General features: G+C 40.0%; 1 long non-coding RNA gene across 1 annotated transcript; it reads right to left on the reverse strand.

Moving 5' to 3' along the window:
- Positions 1-381: 381 nt before the first annotated feature.
- Positions 382-5,691, reverse strand: LOC134730960 (uncharacterized). Its single transcript, XR_010112907.1, has 2 exons — positions 5,600-5,691; positions 382-1,026 (listed from the first exon to the last, which is right to left on the reverse strand). It is a non-coding gene; the product is annotated as an uncharacterized LOC134730960 (long non-coding RNA).
- Positions 5,692-5,927: the final 236 nt, after the last annotated feature.

A 5,927-nucleotide genomic window follows, 5' to 3' on the forward strand; every position in this document is an offset into this window, starting at 1 on the left:
TAGTAGAGATGAGGTCTTTTTGTGTTGCCCAGGCTCGTCTCAACCTCCTGGGGTCAAGCAAGCCTCCTGCCTCAGCCTCCCACCTGCTGAGGCTACAGGTATGAGCCACCCCTCCTGGCCCTCATTTTTCTCAAATGTAAAGTGAGAGAGTCTAATTAAGTGACCTTTAAAGACAAATTTAGCTTTACTTTTGTATGATTTATGTTGTCTGGACTCTTACTGAAATTTCTATTCAAAGGCCCCACCCCTGAAAATTTGGTTGTTAGTGCATAGCAATGCCTGGGAAGACAGTGTGGTTTCGGGCCTGTAAGATATCAGATGGGCCCATATTAGGCATGTATTAGTTATCAATTGTTGTGTAACACATTGCCATAATGCTTAGTGGCTTAAAACAACAACATTTATTATCCCACCCCATCTGTGGGTCAGGAATCTGGCTGTGGCTTACCTGGGTCTCCTATCTCAGAGCCTCTTACGTGGGTGCAATCGAGGTGTCAGTTGGGGCTGTGGTCTCATCTGAAGGCTTGACTGGGAGCAGGATTCATTTTAATGCTTACTCTTGTGGCTACTAGCAGGCTTCATTTCCTTATGGACTGTTCAGTTGAGGGTTTCAGTTTCTCTTCTCTTCTCTTTTCTTTCTTTCCTTCTTTTTTTTTTTTTTTCAGGGTCTCACTCTGTCACCCAGGCTGGAGTACAATGGTACAATCTCAGCTCACTACAACGGCTGCCTCCCAGGCTCAAGCAATGTTCCCACCTCAGCCTTCTGAGTAGTTGGGACTACAGGTGCAAACCACCACACCCAGCTGATTTTTGTAGTTTTTGTAGAGATGGGGTTTCACCATGTCACCCAGGCTGGTCTTGAACTCTTGGACTCAAGCAGTCTGCTCACCTCAGCCTCCAAAACTGCTGGGAGTACAGGAATCAGCCATCGTGCCAGGCTGGTTTCAGTTTCTTGTACGTGGGCTTCTCCATAGGGCAGTTCATAACAAGGCAGTGTGCTTCATCAGAATAAGCAAGTAAGAAGAGCTGGGGAGAAAGAGAGAAGAGGAGATGGAATTTACACACTCTTGGGAGCTAATAAGGGACGGCCCATCACTTGTGCCACGTTGTATTGATTAGAAGTGAGTTACTAATTTCAGCCACTAAAGGAGAGGTGATAATACAAGGAACTGTGTGGTAGGAATACTAGGAGGCAAGGGGTCTTTGGGAGCTATTAAGAAGCTGCCTATCATGCTGTGTGACTTCAGGAAAGTGAATGTCCATGTACCTGTTTCTTTCATTGTAAAACGGGGATAATAATGCCTACCTCATAGACTTGAGGTAGGAAATACATGTAGATTACTGGGGACATTTTACCTTACAGCCCTGTGATCATTACTTCCCATATCCTCCCTGTAGGAGGCCTTCCGTATACACGAGTGGATAATTGAATTATCCATGCTGTTTTATGTTTTCTCCCCAAATAGGCTTTGAGCTCCCTGAGGAATAGTAGCAAATGGAAAATAATGAAAATGTGATGATTTATTTATTTTACCCTTACAGTTACAAATCAAAATAATAAGATAATCTTTAAGCCACCAATTATATGCAGGAAAGAAGTTCAGTAGTCATTGGAAGGCTGGTTTCTGTATTTCTCACCATGGTATTCCTAGCACCACAGCACCTGGTCTGTGGCAGACACTTAATAAATATCTCCTGAATTGTACACTGTTTTTGTTTTATAAACTACTTCTCAAGGAAACTGGAATAGCATATTGTTTTGGCTTAAAGAGGCTGCAATCTTCTTAATATCATAGGGAATATTACTGAAAAGAAAGAACCCAGACATCATTGTCTTATCCTTTGTTAAAGTCATGAATTTTTCCACTTGGAATATTGTATGATTTATGGTACTTTAAGAAAAGAAGCTCCCAAGAAAGCATAGTTTGAATGATGATTATTATCAGAAATCCAAAGGCCTGTATCTTCAGCATAAGGGTGAACTAGCCCTCAGGTTTTCATAATCTGGTTTGTTCAGGAAACCTCAAGCAGTTCCTAGATGGGTAGTGCCTCTACTGCAGGCAGGAGCATGTGCAAATCCTCTCTGGGGAAAAGAAGCTTCACCCAATGTCTAAGTGCTTCCTATAAATAATTTTTTTTTTTTTGAGACAGAGTCTCACTTTGTTTCCCAGACTGGAGTGCAGTGGCACAATCTCGGCTCACTGCAACATTTGTCTCCTGGGTTCAAGTGATTCTCCTGCCTCATCCTCCCAAGTAGCTGGGATTACAGGGGCCCGCCACCATGCTTGGCTAATTTTTTGTATTCTTAGTAGAGATGGAGTTTCACCATGTTGGTCAGGCTGGTCCTGAACTCCTGAGCACAAGTGATTCACCCACTTCAGCCTCCCAAAGTGCTGGGATTACAGGTGTGGGTACCATGCCTGACAATAATTATTGTTAGTATAATAGCAGTACACAAAAATAGTAAATGCAAAAGGAGAACAAAACAATAACTAAGAACCAGAAAAACAACAGAACAAAGTCCACAAAGATGTCATTGGAATATTAAAATTCCAATAAGAATCGAAACAGTTGAACACAAACAACTGTCGTTCTTACTATATTTAAATGAACAAAACATAAGCTTGGATGCATCTGTGGGGAAATAGAAGTAAACAACCACAAAAAGCAAATGTAACAGAAAAAACAAATATAGCTTCTAGAAATAGAACACACAATCCTGAAATTAAAAGTTCACCAGATTGGTTCAAAATCATGTTAGACATAGCTGAGGAGATAATTAATCACCTTGAAAATAGGCACAAAAAATTTTCCAGTAAGTAGTACAGAGAAAGAAAAGATCAAATATATAGAAAAATGATTAATAGGCAGAGAGAAAAAGTCTAACATATATTTTATTGATGTTCTATAAGTAGGGGGGAATGGGACAGCAACAACGTATGAACAGAGAAAGGTGAATAATTTTTTAGAAGTGCTGAGAGAGAGCAAACCACAGATTTGCTGTGAATCGCAAACTGGTTCAATACAAAAAAATTTACACTGAGATTACAGTAAAGCTTAAAAGATCAAAACAATGGAGATCTTAGAAACAACCATACCCAGAAAAGGGTGGGCATGGTGGCTCATGTTTGTAATCCCAGCACTTTGAGAGGCTGAGGCAAGAGGATTGCCTGAGGCCAGGAGTTTGAAAGGCGCCTGGGCAACGTACTGATACTCCATCTCTGAAAAAAAAAAAAAGGATAATAATTAGCTGGGCATCATGGTGCACGCCTGCAGCCCTAGCTACTTGGGAGGCTGAGGTGGGAGGATTGTTGGGTCCAGGAGTTTGAGGCTACAGTGAGCTGTGATTGTACCACTGCACTCTGGCCTGGGTGACAGAGCGAGACCCTGTGTCAAAAACAAAACAACAAAACAAAACAACCAGAGGAAAAAGACATCTTCAAAGGAGCAGCAGTGAGACCAACTGCTGACTTCTCAATGGCAACAATGGGAAACCAAAGACAATGGAATGGCATTGTCAATGCATTAAAAGAAAATAACTACTACTTTATATACCAGAAAGAGCTATTTCAGGAATGATTTTGAAATAGACATATTTTTCATACAGACAAAATGAAAGGTTTTTCATTATCAAATTCTCAATGAGGCAAATTCTAAAAAATATATTTCAAACAGAAATCATATGATACTAAATGGAAGAAATGAATATAGAACAAAAAGTGGTAAATATTGGCTGGGCATGGTGGCTCAAGCCTGTAATCCCAGCACTTTGGGACACAGTTGTAGGTGGATCACCTGAGGTCAGGAGTTCGAGACCAGCCTGGCCAACATGATGAAACCTCGTCTCTACTAAAAATACAAAAATTAGCTGCGTGTGGTGGTGGGCACCTGTAATCACAGCTACTCGGGAGGCTCAGGCAGGAGAATTGCTTGAGCCCAGGAGACAAATGTTGCAGTAAGCTGAGATTGCACTGCTGCACTTCAGCCTGGGTGACAAGAGCAAAACTCCATCTTAAAAAAAAAAAGTGGTAAATATCTAGATAAAATCTATATTAACATTGGTTAGATAAAACAATAACAATACCTTGCGAGGTTTAAAATAAAATTAAAATACCTGACAATGCCAGCAAATATGTTGGAGGGGGAGAAATGAAATGTAAGTATTCTAAAGATTTTTAATTGTCCAAGAAAAGAGTAAAATATTGACTAACTTTAGAATCTGATATGTTAATTATGCATGTTTTAATTTCTAGGTATCCAGTAAAATAGTGGAAATAGAATATATAACTTATAAATCAGGAGTAGGAAAAACAGAATAATAAAACATAATTAAGTAGCAAGAAGGGGGAAAACAGAACACACAGGACAATTAGAAAGCACAAAATAAGGCTGAGCATGATGCTTCATGCCCGTAATCCCAGCACTTTGGGAGACTGAGGCAGGCGGATAACTTGAGGCCAGGAGCTTGAGACCAGCCTGGCCAACATGATGAAACCCTATCTCTACTAATAACAAAACCCAAAACAAAACAAAAAAGAAAGCACAAAACAAGATGCTAGATTTAAACTAAATCTATTAGCAACTGCATTAGATATAAGTGAATCACATGCTCCAGTTAACAAAGATCCTCAGATTATTAAAAAAGAAGGAAAACGAAATCATGTGCTATTTAATGAGATGTTTTGAGCATAAAATAATCAAAGTATGAGTAAGAGGATAGTGTATTAGCTTTCTATTTCTGCTGTAACAATTTATCACAAACTTAGTGGCTTATGTGATACAAACAAGGTTTTATTGAGCTAAAAACAAAATGTTTTCAGGGCTGTATTCTTCCTGCAGGTTTTAGATACAAAAACATTTTTGGCCAGGTGTGGTGGCTCATGCCTGTAATGCCAACATTTTGAGAGGCCAAGGCAGGAGGATTACTTTAGCCCAAGAGTTCAAGACCAGCCTGGGCAACATACGGAAGCCCTATCTCTACATAAAATAAACAAAATTAGATGGGTTCAGTGGCACGTACCTGTAGTCCCAGCTACTCAGGAAGCTGAGGTGGGAGGACTGCTTGAGCCTGAGAGGTAGAGGCTGCAGTGAGCTGAGATTGTGACACTGTACTCTAGCCTGGGCAACAGAGTGAGACCCTGTCTTAAAAAAATAAAAAGAAATCTATTTTGGGGTCTTTTCCTGCTTCTGGAATCTTCTAGAAGTTGCCTACATTCCCTGGCTCATGGCCTTCCTCCTCCATCTTCAAAACCAGCAATATTGAGCCAAGTCTTTCTCACATTGCATCATTCTGACCCAGTCACTACTTCTGCCTCTTTCTTTCACTTTTAAGGACAATGATGATTACATTGGGCCCAATTGGCTAATTCAGGACACTTTCCCTATTTTAAGGTTAGGTGATCAGCACATATCTGCAACCTTAATTCCCCTTGGCTACATAACATATTTGACAGGTTCTGAGGAATTAGAATGTGGACATCAATGAGGGCCATAGATAGGGAAAGATATACCATGAAAGTATTAATCAAAAAGAAAGCCAGGGTAGCTATATTTGTTTATGTTTTAGAGATAGATGTCTTGCTATATTGCCGAGGCTCACCTCAAACTCCTGGGCTCAAGGAATCCTCTTGCCTTAGCCTCCCCAGTAGCTGGGACTGTGGACATGTGCCACCACACTCAGCTTCAGTGTAGCTATATTTATATTAGACACAACAAAATTTAAAAAGTGAAAAAAGACCTAAATACATATGCCCTATTCATCAATTGGAAGTCTTAATTTCATTAAAACACCAAATTTCACCAATTTAATCTGTGAATTTGATACAATCCCAACCAAAATCTCAGCAGGAGTTTTTGTAGACAGAAAAGTTAAACATAAAATTTATATTAAAAAGCAGAGGGGATTGCTGGCAAGATGGTCAAATAGG

This window comes from Pan paniscus, chromosome 7 (genome assembly GCF_029289425.2).
Source record: "Pan paniscus chromosome 7, NHGRI_mPanPan1-v2.0_pri, whole genome shotgun sequence".
Classification (NCBI taxonomy): Eukaryota; Metazoa; Chordata; class Mammalia; order Primates; family Hominidae; genus Pan; species Pan paniscus.